A 16,313-nucleotide genomic window follows, 5' to 3' on the forward strand; every position below is an offset into this window, starting at 1 on the left:
CAAGTGACAAAGAAGGCTAATGAAGGCAGGACAGTGGACGTTATCTTATATGGAGTCAAGAGTGTGGTGCTGGAAAAGCGCAGCAGGTCAGGCAGCATCCAAGGAGCAGGAAAATCGATATTTCGGGCAAAAGCCTGATGATGGGCTTTTGCCCGAAATGTCGATTTTCCTGCTCCTTGGATGCTGCCTGACCTGCTGTGCTTTTCCAGCACCACACTCCTGACTCTAATCTCCAGCATCTGCAGTACCCACTTTCGCCAAATTGTCTATATGGACTTTAGCCAAGCAGTCAACAAGACTGGTTAGCGAGGTTAGATCACATGGAATCCAGGTAGAGGTAGCCATATGGATGTAAAATTGGCTTGAAGGTAGGAGACAGAGGGTGGTGGTGGTTATTTTTCAGACTGGAGGCCTGTGATCAGCACTGTGCTGGATACACTGCTTTTTATCATTTATATTACTGTGGGGAAAAAAAATCACCAGTCTTGGAGTCAGAATCAGGATTCAGTGACAGAGTTTATTGTATAAAGAAATCGGAGCTCCAGAGACAGAGAGAGACATCCGCCAACATGGCTGTCAGCTGTGAGCCTTCTCTCACCCTCGGAGTACGTGTTTTATACATTTCATGGTATAATTGTCCAGATATCGAGTCTTTGTTTCAACAGCATGGTTTTTTTACAGAAAATATCACAGAGTCATTGTCAGTTTCAGCAGCTACGCAGAAGTTCATTGCTGCAATAATTGGTCGTGATTGTTCTTCCTGAGAAGGAAGATCGTTTCCATTACTGCAAATCGAAAGTATTAACACTTGTATACAAGCAGTCTCAGATACTTAACATTTCTACTGAAGGTGGTGGTTGGACTCAGACAGTTTGGCGGGCAGTAGATGTACTGATATGTATCCACTCCCCCACCCGCCTTAAACTAATTCTCTATGCTCTGTGTCCATTGTGCTGGTATCCTGTTGGCCTCAGGCAGTGTTTGTGTATGCTTCGTTGTACTTTTCCATATAATGGCTTAGCGGCCATCTTGTGTGCTAAGTGACCAATTTATGGCTCAGCAGCCATTTTGTGTCTGTGTGCCCATGTCGGCATGCCCTGGAACTCCCAATTCAATATAAATGATTTGGATGTGAATATAGGAAGTATGGTTAGTAAGTTTGCAGATGACACCAAAATTGGTGATGTAGTGGAAAATGAAGAAAGTTATTTCAGAATACAATGGGACTTTGATCAGATGGGCTCATGAGTTGAGGAGTGGCAGGTGGAAATTAATTTAGATAAATGTGAGGTATTGCGTTTTAGTAAGGCAAATCAGGGCATGGTCTTAATGGTACGGTCCTGGGGAATGTTACCAAAAAAAACAACTTTGGAGTTCACAGTTCTTTGTAGATGAAGTCACAGGTAGAAAAAATAGTGAAGATAGTTGAGTATATGAGTTAGGATGTCATGTTGCAAGTGTACAACACAATGGTTGCACCGCTTTTGGAATAGAGTCGTAGAGCCATAGAGTTGTACAGCACGGAAACAGACCCTTCGGTCCAACCTGTCCATGCTGACCAGATATCCCAACCCAATCTAGTCCCAAATCATGAAGGGCATAGATATAGTGAATAGCCAAGGTCTTTTTCCCAGGATGGGGGTGTCCAAAACTATAGGGCTTAGCTTCAAGTTGAGTGGGGAAAGGTTTAAAAGGGACCTAAGGGGCAACTTTTTCACCTAGGGGGTGGTGTATGGAATGAGCTGTCATTGGAAGTGGTGGAGACTGCTAAAATTACAACATCTAAAAGGCATCTGGATGGGTATATGAATAGGAAGCATTTAGAGGGATATGGGCCAAATGCTGGCAAATGGGACTAGATTAATTAGATATCTGGTCAGCATTGACTAGTTTGACTTAAAGGTCTCATTCCATGCTGGACACCTCTATAACTCAATGCAATGTCCCCATGATAATGGGGGGTGAGCGGAATTGTAGTGAATTTAACATCAAATGGAAGCAATTTACCGGTTCTTAAAAAGACATACCAGGCTCGAAACGTTAACCCGGTTTCTCTTTCCACAGATGCTGCCAGTTTCCCCAGCATTCTCCGTGCTTATTTAAAAGCAAAACACCGTGGATGCTGGAAAACTGAAATAAAAACAGAAAGTGCTGGAGAAACACTACGTGTAGCAGCATTTGTGGAGAGAGAAACAAAGTTAACGTTTCGACTCCAATATGTGATTTTTAACTTTGTACACCCCAGTCCAACACCGGCATCTCCAAATCATGACTATTCAGGACTGAGAAGTCATATTAACTCTGTCTAGCCACACAAACTGCAAGAGTTTCTCTCACACTTCCGGACTTAAAAAAAAAACCTTCATCTGAGAGTCTGCTTGGGTTTGGGAGCTGCAAGGAGATTCTCCTGATCACCCGCCACAGTTTGTTTGTCGAGCATCCAGGACTGCAGGAGGCAGCACCGGACATGCCGTTAGCAAATCTGCCGAACATTGACAGCTGGGAGGTACCTCCTGAGCTTTCAGGAACTTCTTGGCAAACGGTGAGCCTGTGACTGTACAGGACAGTTGTTATTTTTTTCACGTTGCATTTGCCGAGGATAACCTTTGGCGTTCTCAGTGCGATGTCTGAAGTGATCAGATAGCCCATGGGATGGTCGCTGAAGTAAATGGAATGTTGACCCAGATTGAGAGACAAATGGATACTTTGTGAATTGTAACAACTTTGTGACCAGCAGCGGGTAATTTTCCCAGTGCTACTCTGAAACTGTTACTGTTACAATAACTATTGTATCCTTTACACAGGACTGCATTCTTAGTTCTCGCCTTATGCAGTCTATACATTTGTTTCGTGAAAACGGCAAAGGCTGTAAATGTCTTAACTTTTGGAACAGTTGCGCGGACTTTGGTGGTTTTAAACAGCAGGATTTGGAGTTGAACAATGTTTTCGTCCTACTTCCCTACCCATAGATAAAGTGCTCCGTTGGATTCAATCGGTCTGATACAGCCAACAACTAGACTGCTGTTGTAGTCGCTGGCTGTCCCGTCACCTTATTGTAGGTTCAAATATGACGTTCAGGCGTGGAAAAGCTCGTGCCTGGATCTCAAAATTGCACGTTCACCCGCCCCCACTATTGTAAGTCTTCCTTCTGATTGTCTTCCATGGACTCAATTGTAATGCTTAGATCCCTTAAGTCAGAAGGTTCATTCCTGAGGTTTAGTGTTGCATTTGTGTAGCGCTTTCTGTGCCCCTTTTGTCATCTCAAAGGACTGTACAACCAACGAAGTGCGTTTTGAAAATCTGTAATCGCTGTTGTAATGTAGGAAATACGGTAACATGCTTACGGCAAACTCTCACCATAGTATGATAATAACCAGTTACTATAGATCAGTAGTGTCGATGAAGAATAAACATTGGGCAATACTCCTTCAGATTAGTGTCATGTTTTTTTGAACATCAATCGGAGCCGGCAGAGGTTCCTCCGTTGAATGTATCGTCCAAAAGGCTGCACCTCTGGCAGTACCCAGGTCCCTCAGCACTGAAGTATCAGATTTGATTTTTGTGCGCTGGTCCTGAAGTGGCATTTGAACCTGGAACACTGACTCAGGCAACTGGGAAGGACACTCGAGCACAAATATCTGTGCTAATGCTCCAGTGCAGTACTGAGGAATGTCAGAGATGCCATTTTCAAATGTGGATGTTAAACTGAAGTTTAGATCAGAGTGGTGCTGGAAAAGCACAGTAGGTCAGGCAACATCTGAGCAGCAGGAAAATCGACGTTTTGGGCAAAAGTCCTTCATCAGGATGTTAAACTGAAGTCCAGTTTCCCTTTACAGTTTGATGTATAGTGTCCCAAGGCATTGTATTGAAGAAAAGCAGAAGACCCTTCCCTGAGATCTTGGTCAAACTTATCCCTCAAATTGACATTACAAGATGAGCAGGTTATCTGGTTATTGTATTACTGTGGATAACATAGTGCCATAAAAATCTTCCTGTTTTTCTGCCTGGGTGTCATGTTCATGGATAATGCTACTGCGTGCATATGCACAGATTTTGGAGTGTTGTTTTCCAAGTTACAGATTGCAGCAAAGGACCATTTATTTTAAAAATATAAAGGTCACCAGAGCTAAAGAAAAAAAAATTATTTGGGAAGAGTCCTTGCGACTAGCCTTCATAGCGTTGACGATATTTGGATATTTTATGAATTGTACTTGCTGTGTTTTTATACACCCTGTGTATTTTACAGCTATTTGACTAGTTCAGATTTCCCTTCAGGGCTACCTTCCTTACTATTTTAAAAAGTGTTTAGTAATTTAATTTGTATCTGTTACTTGATGCACTGTGGCTTACATTTTAAAAGCTCTTGAAACAGTTTTTTTATGTTAACTCATGTCAAAACTCAGCTCCTGATCCTCGTTGCTGTTGGCATATCAGTATAAGTCCAGCTGCATGGTACACCGCACCTCCTTTTTGAAAGCAACCTCTTCTTTCCTCCATAGGGTACCAGATCTAGAATTAATCACTAAGATTTATAATCACTCACTAAGATCTGAAGCAGAAATGACATGGGCTATAATTCACAGAACATAGAACGCAGATCAGTACAGCACAAGAACAGACCCTATGGTCTACTGTTTGTGCCAACCGTGACATCATTCTAATTCGTGCCCTGGCAGCACGTTCTAGGCACCCTCTGCATAAAAAGAACTTTCCTCACACATCTCCTTTAAACGTTTCCCATCTTACTTTAAACCTCTTACCCCAAGCATTTGATATTTCCACCTGGATAAAAGACTCTCGCTATCCATACCTCTCATAATTTTATATACTTATATCAGGTCGTCCCTCAGTCTCCAGTGCTTTTGTGAAAACATTCCAAGTATGTCCAGCCTCTCTCTATAGCTAATGCACTCAATCCAGGCAATGTCTTGGTAAACCTCTTTTTTTGAACCCTCTAAGGCTTCCACATACTTCCTATAGTGTGGCAACCAAAACTGCACACTGTACTCCAAATGTGGCGTAACTGCAGTCTTATACAATACTGTTGATTACAGCTCATTTCAAAAATAACTTGGAAGTCCTTCTTCCCCCTTTTAGTATTTGTGCTAGAGTACAGGACAATGGTTACAATATTGTGCTTTAAGACCATAACAAATAGAAACAGAAGTAGATCATTTGGCCTCTAGATTCTGCTGAACCATTTAATACAATCCTGGCTGATTGTCCACATTCTTAACCTCTCCTCCTATCTCTTGATTCCCTGAGAGATTAAATCCCTGTTTATCAGCTTACAATGATGGAGTATCTTTAACTCCCTTCAGTTGACCATTCTAAAGGTTTACAACCCTCTGAGTGAAGAGATGTGTTGCTGAAGTGTTTTTGTGCTCATCAGGACAAACACAAGAGTGCCAACTTCCAATTGATCACAACAGTTTCTACTATAGGAGGAAGTGGTACCGATTGGTTAACAAATTGACTTGTGTTGAGGCATTGCCACGGAGAAAACAACAGGAGTGATAGGCTCCCTAAGTTCCGGTAAAAACAATGACTGCAGATGCTGGAAACCAGATTCTGGATTAGTGGTGTTGGAAGAGCACAGCAGTTCAGGCAGCATCCCCGGATGAAGAAAAGGCAACGCATGAACATATTCCTTCTTTGTGTAGAGAATGAGCCCCTTCGAATGCATGCACCTGCAGGAGAGTGTACATAAGTCTCCATATTAATTATTTTAAATTGGCTGTTAGTGTAGCTATTACTACACACACGGAAGTTCAGTAAGTACTGCCCAATTGCAGAATCACAGTTAACAGATATTTTGCTCTGCAAGCATAGGTTGCACTGTACCAACTACGAACAATTGAAGGAACATGTGGTTTGATTTGATCAACCGATCACTGGGACATATGTTAAAGTACAGATTTGAGACAGCCCAGGGAATCCCTTGTGGATGCAGACCTGTAAGCTTCTCTCTTGGTTCGTCCCGGAGATCATACTCTTTGGAAGTCTGGAATAAAAACCTCTTACAGACAGTTTTGTTTAATTTTAGTCATCCTCTTTATTCACTGTTATAACATAGCACTGATAGCTATAAGCTAAACTAACTAGGTTCTAATAACCTAGGAGAGTAGGGTACCAACTCTTCAAGTGCCCTAGCAGGCTACGCCGACGTACTGATAGGAAGTGGCTTCCTTTATACAAAAGTTTACAAGAACATTGCGTGTTCTTAATTAGACAGATAATAGTGAAAGACAATAATTCGTAAGGTCTGTGTGTGCTTGACTGATCACTTCTGCAGGCCGAGAGCTATCCATCAGATGGGAAAAAGAAATCCAGCCGAGTTAGGCGTCTGCGGCGAGATAAGTTCCTATAAAGAAGTACCAGTCTACATGAAGTGGGAAATGTCATAAGGTAACCTTGCACAGCTCGGATGTCTGATATCATTGTTTTATGGAATGGCTCCTTAGCAAGGAGGGCAAATTTTGACGATAAAATGGGTTCCCGACAGATTGTGTCAGAATCTCTTCAATGTTAGGTTTGGAATAATTTAAGCTGGGAGCAGATTCCTGCTTTTTGTCTTAAGCACTAAATCATTCTGTACCTGAGGCTGAAATGTCACTGCAAGGTTGTATCTAAAATGATTAATTAGTCTCAAATTAAACATGCCTTTTCAAGTTTGTGATTCAAATTCAAATAAGACATAAGATCTGATTAGTTAGAATTGACTGTGGAGCAGTCTGTAAGGTATGTAGAGTGGTCTGCAAGAACAGCAAGTTAGCTAAGGCTTCATCAATATTATCTTTTACAGAGTTTGTGTTTAATAACCAGTAATGGCTGCTCAATATCATCATAAAATCCCAAAATGCACTTAAATTCAATCCATTACAAATAAGCACTAAGGGTTAATTTTCTACTAGCACCAACAGCCTCAGCACTAAAATAGTCTCTCTCTCGTGTCCTTTTGAACTCTCAAGTCAGCAAAGATTTTTTTCTCTCTCTTTCTGTGTCAGCCCTGCTTGCAAGGGGTAATAAGAATCCATTATAATTGGCAGCATCTGACCGTTAATTACAAAGTCTTTGCTAGTAGCGAGTTTCATTTCAGGATCAGAATCAAACGCTGTCATTAATTTCACAAGGGAACAGTTGGTGTCCTGTTCACACTGATTCACCGATGCTAAGGCAAATGTTCTTAATTGTCTTAGAGCATCCTGTTGTTATCACTTGGTGAGCTTTTGCATTCCTTAAGTTCCCCCCTTTTTCTGAGCATTCCTGCCTGCCTATTTTCTAGTTCAGTAAATGTGTTCTATAATTCAGCATTACATTTTAGTCTAAATGTTTAGAGACAAGTTCTAAGGCTATAGACTTTCTCACATATGCCCTACATACCTGATAATAGTGCATCTTTATTGGGACTATGGCTATCCTGCTCAGAATGTTTGCTATGTATCCTGCACACTGATAAGTAGTGTAGCCTTAATAGCTACACTAAGACCCAATTTAAAATAATCAATGGAGCCTTTAATATTAATAAGGAGACTTATGTACAGTCTCTAGCAGTAGCATAAATAGGCACTAGGTCTCTATCTTTGGACCTGAGAAGATTCAGTTTGCTGCAAATTGACACAGAAAAGCCCCAGATGTGAACAACAGATTAAGCAAGCTGTTACTGTGCAATGGCTACACAAGTTGTATTTCTGACTTGCAGGATACTGCTATCAATCCAAAAAAACCGTCTGCCTTTTGCACAATTGTGCAATGTCACGTAGATATTTCAGTGCTGGTTGTAATGATTGTAACGAGGTCAGCCAGGTGTACCTCACAGAATGATTCCCTGATTGGACAAGATTAACAGGCTCAATCAGCGAGCATTGGTTGACCAATAAGAACAGGAATGTCTGTTTTTCACTGTGTCCGACCCCTGCACACACCAAATGGGGGGGGGGGGACAAAATAAACACTACTGCTGTTAGGTAGTGTGGGGGGAAAAAGAAAAAAAGGAAAGAAAAAAATAAATAGGAGTGTCAAGGGTTCTGTTCACACTGAGAGCTGGCTCGGAGGAAGCTGGATCAGTGTCATGTACTATACACGTGTATATAAAGGTGACAGGATACTGGCCTTCATGGAATCATTTCAAATGCTTTGAAAGAGTTGCTTAATAAGCAATGTGATAGTGAAGGAGATATATACCTGTACATTGCGAGGTTTACATGTGGAAAGATATAAGAAGGCTTGAGTGGAGAATTAACACAGGCAAAGGGAAAAAAAAGAAAAATAACAGGAGTGTAAGACATCCCGTTCACTCTGAGAGCTGGCTCTGAGGGAACTGGGTCAGTGTCAAGTCAATAGGGAGGGTTTATTTTCCTTGGAGCATCAGAGACTGAGGCGTGATCTTACAGCAGTTTATAATATTATGAGGTGCACGGATAGGGTGAATAGCCCAGATCTTTTCACCAGGGTAGAGGAGGCAACTTTTTCACACGGTGGGTGTTGCGTGTATGGAATGAGCTACCAGAGGAAGTGGTGGAGGCTGGTACAATTGCAACATTTAAAAGGCATCTGGATGGTTATATGAATAAGAAGTGTTTAGAGGGATATGGGCCAAATGCTGGCAAATGGGACTAGATTTATTTAGGATATCTGGTTGGTGTTGACGAGTTGGACTGAAGGGTCTGTTTCCATGCTATACATCTGTATGATTCCATGACTCTATGATTCTCCATGGGCAAATAAAAGGTGACTTGGTGACAGGCCTCTGTGGAGTTATGTCACTAGTCTGTTGTCGTGGTTTCTAGAAGTGACTTACATTAATGTGTGAGATATGCAAATATGGTCAACGTGGGGTCCTACTTGAATCATGAGCTTGGGGAACCTATTGTACCTGTTTTCTTTCTCCATAGCAATACCTCAGCCAGTCAGAGTTGGCATTCTTGCAATAGTTCTGATGACTACAAGTGAAAAGGTTTTGGCAATAGGAGCTTGACATTGATATCCTTGATGTCCAGAATGTTCCAGGGATGAGTGTAGGGCCAGGGAGATGGTGTCTGTTGTGGACCTGTTGCACAGGTAGGCAAATTGAAAAGGATCAAGACAATCTGGTAGGCTGGAGTTGATCTGAGCCCTGACTAACCTCTCGAAGCATTTTATAATTATGGATGGTACTTATTGACATACATTGCATGATTTTTCTTTGGCACCAAGATGATTGTCCACACAGGATCTGAGTGCATGGTTGAAGACTCCATCCGGTCTGGTCACTATCTATCAGTTTACTCTCAAGAAGACTGATCTAATGTCTGAGGCAGTGACCATAGGGTGCAGGTGCAACCGAGGCTGTTGAGCTAGGTAGCATTATTCCACTGATCTGTTCAGAGTGAACGTAGAATGCTTTGAGCTCATTGGGTAAGGGTGTACTGTTAACCCGCTATTCTATTTGACTTTGCTTTGTAGCCCATTGTGGTGGGAAAGTTCAAAACTTGGGTGCATATTTTTAAGGTTAGAGAAGAAAGATTTAAAAAAGGACGTGGGACAACTCTTTCGCATAGAGAGTATTTAGTGTGCAGAATGAACTGCCAGAGAAAGTGGTGGATGCAGGTACAGTTACAACATTTAAAAGACACTTGGATAAGTACGTGAATAGAAAGGTTTAAAGGGATATGGGCCAAACGCAGGCAGGTGGGGCAAGTTTAGTTTGGGACCGCAGAGTCATGCAGCATGGAAACAGACACTATTTGTCACCCTTTTCAGCAATATTAAAGATCTGTATTACCAAGCGACTACAGAAGGTCCTCCTCATCTCCATCCTCAATGAGCATCCCCTTATTTTAACTTTCATGTTTTTAGATTCCTAATCCAAGGAAAGCAATGCCTTGGTGTCTAAACTTTCAAGGCATTGCAGCAAGTCCACTCTTGTCTTTGCTTGATCAGTGTGCTTATACAAGTTCCAATAGTCTTGAGAATTAGCAGCATACACCCACTTGTTTTAGGACAGCTTTGCATTTTGGTTGAACTGTGGATGTAGTTTCATGTGAACGGAACGAAGTCAATCCACAAGAATGTACAATCTTTTCATATCAGGAAACATTTATTGCTGAGGTTAAGCCCAACCCTAGTTGTGTATCTCCTTCCATAAAGATATTTTCACCACTTCAGAATGAGTCAATAGAAATGTGAGTGAAAAATCGTGGTGTCTTCATTTGTAAAGCTGAATCATGTGGTAAAATTGCATTGTTGAAGTCATTGCAACATGTTGGAATGCCTTTTGCTCTGTGTCATGAGCTGTAATAGTAGTGCATCATGGGTAAACATGTATCCAATTTTGTTTCAAAATAACAGATATTAATTAAAAGTGGCTATGCCTTTTATTGTTTGCATCGGTTTATTAAAAGGATGGTCCTGACCATTTGACACATAAAGAATGCTTAGCCTTGTACAGGGGAAATTGGCCACAGCATTCAGTACCTGATACTGCACAGGGAAGGGAACTTAAGCCACATCCACACTTTTCTAACCCACTGCCCATTCCCATCTTATAATAATTGAAGCTTGGAAGAAGAGAAAACCTTTTATTTTTAAACTGATCTATTGTATTATTTGGAAAACCCAGCACTGGATTGCCATGCTGAAGTAGAAGTGTCAATATCTTGGAAAACTTTCAGGTAGGGTAATTAACTGAATCAGCCAGGATTAATATTGATAATGGAATATTGTTCATAATTTTCTACCTCCAGGCCACTTTTACATTCCATTTGAGTACCCTCCTGAATACCCTCCTGATTACTGCTTCTGTTTGATTTGTAATCTCAGTCCTTATTATTTATCATATTCTACTTATTTACCTGCACATTGAGATTTCTTTCCAACACAATGGACTGGCATGTATGAGATAAAGAAATGCTTTTTTTTGTTACCTGACCTTGTTACAATGGAAGATGAAATGAAGTAATCTAATTCACTCAAACTGGTCTGGACTTTTGTTTTGTTTCAGCTAATTGGTACTGTTGCTTCTGAGTTGGAAGGTTATAGGTTTAAACTTAATTATGGGACTTAGTACAGGGTAAATAGAGAGTGGCTATATTCCCTCCAGCAAATAGGCAAATGGCAAAAGAGTTAAAATTAATGGGAACCGTTCTAAAGCAGATATAAGAAATATTTTTCTGTGGTTGACAGAATCTGGAAAATGTTGTACCTGAAAAGATAATAGAAATTAATTGCATAAATCTTTTAAAATATAAACCATTTAATATTTTTAATTGGCAGTTGAAGAGGTACTTGAATGTGAGCAGCCTACAAGATAATGACCAAAAAATGTGTGATAATATGGCACTAAGAGACTACAGGGGCATGTAGACAAATTAACAAATGGGCAAAAACTTGGGTGACAGGTAATAATGTGGGAATATATGCGGTTATGCACTTTGGGAAGAATAGAGGAGCTGAATATTATTTAAGTAGAGAAAGACTGCAGAAAACAGAGCGATTTGGGAATCCTTGTGCATAAATCATACAAAACTAGTAGACGAGTTCAATGGGTAATAAAAAAGGCAAATGGAACATTGTCCTTTAATTCAAAGGGAATAGGGTATATTAGTGAGGAGATAGTGCTAAAAATTGTACAAGACAGTCGGCAAAACGGAGCAGGAATGTTGTGAACAGTTTTGGGCACCTTTATCCAAGAAAAATAATTATTAACGTTGGAAGCAATCCAGAGAAGGTTCACTAGGCTGGTACCAGGTATGAAAGGAGTGTTTATAGGAGAGATTGAGTAGGTTGGGCCTGTACTCATTGGAATTCAGAACAATGAAGGGCTAGCTTATTGAAACATACAAGATTCTTAAGGTATTTGATGCAGGAGATGAAGAAAGGTTGTATTCCACTTGTTAAGAGCATTGGACCCAGAGGGTAGAATCTCAGAATAAGGGCGTACACATTTCAGACAGATGAGGAGGAATTTCTTCGGAGGGTAGTAAATCTATTGAGTTCTTTACTGAGACAGCTGTCGAGCTGGATTGTTAAATTACGTTCAAGGCTGTGATAGACATTTTTAGTCAGTAAAGGAATTGGAGGCTATGGGGAAAAAGCAAGTATGTAGAGTTGAGGATTATCACACGAATCATGATCTCATTGAATGGCAGAGGTGACCCAGTGGACTGAATGACATGTTTGTGCTCCTGTGTCTTATGGTCTTATGGTCTAAGCTGAGGCTGTAGCATGGTGGTAATGTCACTAAGCTAGCCTCGTGGCAACCATGTAGCTGCTATCAATTGTCATGAAAATGCAATTGATTCACTAATGTCGCTTGGGGAAGGAAATCTGCCATTTATACCTGGTCTTGTCTACATGTGACTCCATATCCATTGGGCAATTAGGGATGGACAGTAAATGCTGGCTGAGCTCATGATGCCAAAAGCATTTTGGGTTTAGATAAGTATGAACTTCTCCACATTTAAATTAATTGCTTTTGATTTTACCTGTCAGACCTGAAATACTTGAACATCTGACAGTTTTGGAGCATGCAGCATGTTAATATGTAGCTCCGGTAGTGTAGGTTTGTATTTTCCACTTGTGACTACTGCAAGGCGTTTAGTATTTCCAGCTTTTCTTCCATGCACCATGCCGCAGAAGGTCATTTACATGAATAAATGATTGTTCCCATCTGTTCACTGTAACGTTGTCTTTTGGTTGCAGTAAGCATATTTGACAGATGCATATGGGATTATGTTACCTAATCAAATTGGTAGCACGTGGCACGTTAACTCTGAGTCACTTCCTCTCTGCATTGACACAGTATTAGTTAGCTATCACCATGACAAAGGTGAATTATATACAAACCATGTTCAGCTCATTGTCGAGTGAATAACAACACTGGCACTAAAACAGCAATTCTTTATATTTATATTTCAGTCTTTAGCTCTTCTGGTAAACACATAATCTGGATTACCAGTTCAGTGGCAAAGTAATGGTTCTCGTTGCTGACCATTGTGCGTAGAGATCTAGTGATCTCTCTGGTGTGAACGTCCCCTTTCTCATCTGCAATGTCAAGGTGATCTCCAGGTGTATTAATGTCAACAAACAAGGTAAGCAATAAATTGCAGTGAAGTAGTTTAATTGATAGCAAATCAGAATCTTAAAAGCATTAAATACTTTTATTTTTAATTTAAATTTTCAGATGGTGGAAATATTATGATTGACTTTCACAAAGTCACAGGATTTCTTAGCAGCAGCAGCAGTCTATTCAGTCCGTCAAGCCTGTTTCATCGTTCTATCATATAATTGCTGACCTGATTGTGGCCTTAATCTGTTCCCTCCATATCCCTTGACTCTGTCTAACTTGGCCTTGAATGTATTAATTGCTCCAGCCTGCATTGCTCTTTGTGGAAGGGAAGTGTTGACAGGAGAAATAAGCAAGGTAAGATATTTCAGAGCTCTGAGGTGGAAGAGGGATCTGGTTGTCTTCTTGCATGAATCACCAAAAGTGAAATATGTAGTTGCCAGAAATAATTAGAACTGTTAATAGAATGTTATTGTGAAGGGAATGAAGTTCAGAAATCAGAAGTTTTATGTTTTAATTATGCAGAACACAAGTGGAGTATTGGTTTCATTTATCATTGTCACATGTAACTGTGTACAGTGAAAAGTTTTGTTTTGCAAGCAGTACAGGCAGATCATACCATGCAAAATGCAGTCACCTTATTTAAGGAAGGATAGAAATGGATTGAAGACATTTCTGTGAATGTTTACTAAACTAATACCCAGAATGGGTGTTTGTCTTATGAGGAAAGATTGGACAGGCTAGCCTTGTATCTGCTGTATCTCTGAAGACTAATGGGTAACGTAAAAGATCCTAATGAGTGTTGATAGGGGAGATGTGGAGAAGACAGTTCCTTGAATGGGACAATTTTGTTTTTCTGTGTGAAGGTTGGGAAATTTTGGAATGCTTCCTGAAAAGGCAGTAGAAACAGTGTCTCTGAATAATTGTAATACAAATGTAGGAATATGTTCTCTAGGAAAAGGGGAATAGGCTATCCAGGGTACATGGGAATGTGGATTTGAGGTTACAATCAAATCAACCATGACCTGGTTGAATGTTGTAGCAGGCTTAAAGTGCTGAATGGCCTGTTCCTGATTCATATGTTCGTAAGTAATTCCAAACACTCAAGACCCAGTCTGAGAGAAGCAATTCCTCTTTTCACCTCCACCTTGATTGGGGGATGTCCCCTGGTTACAGATTCCCAAACAATAGAAAATATCCACTCAGTAGCTATCCCCTCATTTTCCTTCAAATCTTTTATGTTGCAATAGGATCATCTCTCATTCTTCTAAACGCCAGATGAGCACAGACCCAACATGCTTAGTTTTGACTCGTAAGATTTATTCTAGGAATTAATCTTGTGATCTATCCTTTTTTTTTTCCTGAGAGTTGTGCATCTTTGGAACTCCTCCTCGCAGGTATCCGTTGGGGGCGGAGTTGTGTATATTTAAGGCTGAGATAGATTCTTTATCAGTCAGAGAGGCAAGGGTTACAGGGAGTGGGCGGAAAAGTGGATGTGAGGAATGTTGGATCACCATTGATCTTATAGAATGGCACAGCAGGCTTAAGGGGCCAAATGGCCTCATCCTGTTCCTATTTCTCATGGTCTTATAGTCTAACTGTCTCTATTGCTTTTGCGTCTCCTGCTGAAAACCCAAAACTGTACACAACTGTCCAGATGGCCCCAGCAATTTACAGCTGTAATAAACTGTACATTTAGACAAAATTTTGCTTGCAATTAAGATTCAACATTCTATTTGCTTTCAAAATTACTAGATGTAATTGCATACTTGAAGAATCATGTTTAAATCATGAGGTCTCTCTCTGTACTGCCCTTTTCTGTAGTTTGTCTCTATTCGGATGTATTCTGTTTTTCTATTCTGCTAGCTCATATTTACTAGGAGAAAGTGAGGTTTGCAAATGCTGGAGAGTCAGAGTCGAAAAGCGTGGTGCTGGAAAAGCACATTAGGTTAGGCAGCATCCGAAGAGCAGGAGAGTAGATGTTTCAGGCATAAGCCCTTCATCAGGAATCTCCCATTTACCACAATATACTCATTCTGACATTTTTCCCCACTCACTTCACCTCTCCAAATTTCTTTACAGGCTTTCTATATTCTCCTTGCTATTTTCTTTAATACTTATAATTTGCCTGGTAAATTAAATTTGGTAATGTCAGCCCTTCATCTAAGTCATTAATGTAGATCATAAATAGTTGAGGTGACAGCTCTGATCGCTGAAATGGTCTATTTGTTACAAATTACCAACCTGAAAAGGTGATCCATTTTTCCTAGTTTAGTTTGGGAACATGGTTGACATGGACTGGTTGGACTGAAGGGTTTGCTTCCATGCTATATGACACTATAACTGTTTCGTTTTATTTAGCTGATCTTCTATCAATGCTGAAAAATTGTGCTGCAATATATGTAATCTTATCTTGGGCAGTAATTTTAACATTATCAAATTCCTTTTGGAAACTGTCCTCAGAATTTGTCAAACATAATTTACCTGTCATTAATCCACGTTGGCACTAATAAAAAGAAGCCGAATTCTGCAAATGCTACAAATCTAAAATTAAAATTTTAAAATGCTGGAAATTCTCAGCAGGTTAGACAGCACCAGTGGGCTGAAGTAGAATTAATGCTCAAGGTTAAGATGCCCTTTTTATCAGAATTTTAATTTGATGAAAGATAATGTTGACCCAAACATTAACGCTATTTCTGTCTACAGATTTTGTGAGTATTTTCACTTTTTTTTGGTTTGTTTTTATTTAACAAGTTGACTCATCCCTTTGTACTGTATGTCAGCAGATTGGAAAACTGCAAATGTAAACTTTCTAGAATCTAGAGAGTTTTGGAAAATTACAGCTTGTAGCCTCTTCCTTTAAGAAGCAACGATGTTGGCCATCAATTGGGAACTTGTAAGCCTTTCATCTCCTCAGTTTTCCTGGTAATTTTTCTCCAGTGATTGTGATTTAAGTTCCTTTTTCAACTGTACTTGAGACTTTATTGTGTCTTCTACTGTGAAGACAGATACAAAATATTGGTTTGAAATATCTGCTGGTTCCTTGTTTCCTGTTATTATTTCTCCAATCTTAGCTACTAAGGGTGAATGCTCATTTTAGTCACTCTTTTCCTTTTATCATTGCAGCAGTTTTCACTGGCCTTTTTAAAAATTATTTCATGTAGTTTTCTCGAATACCCTGAAATTCTCTCTCTTTTCTTTCACTCATCTATCGCAGATTTCAAAAATGTTGCTATTCTTATGACTTATGAGAAATCTTTGTAGCTAC

At 40.1% G+C, this 16,313-nt stretch overlaps 1 protein-coding gene across 5 annotated transcripts in view; it reads left to right on the forward strand.

Moving 5' to 3' along the window:
* Window positions 1–520: 520 nt before the first annotated feature.
* The window catches only part of klhdc3l (kelch domain containing 3-like), a 65,114-nt gene continuing 49,321 nt past the window's right edge, over window positions 521–16,313 (forward strand). Inside the window, exons 1-3 of one of the 5 annotated variants that reach the window (XM_043694214.2) lie at window positions 521–2,740; window positions 12,898–13,070; window positions 13,163–13,402. The gene's annotated coding sequence lies outside the window, so the exon portion shown is untranslated. The other 4 variants (XM_087989322.1, XM_043694218.2, XM_043694219.2 and 1 more) reach the window with 4 other exon arrangements.

This window comes from Chiloscyllium plagiosum, unplaced genomic scaffold (assembly GCF_037043375.1).
Source record: "Chiloscyllium plagiosum isolate Xiang-an unplaced genomic scaffold, Cpla_swu_hap1 HiC_scaffold_7, whole genome shotgun sequence".
NCBI lineage: Eukaryota > Metazoa > Chordata > Chondrichthyes > Orectolobiformes > Hemiscylliidae > Chiloscyllium > Chiloscyllium plagiosum.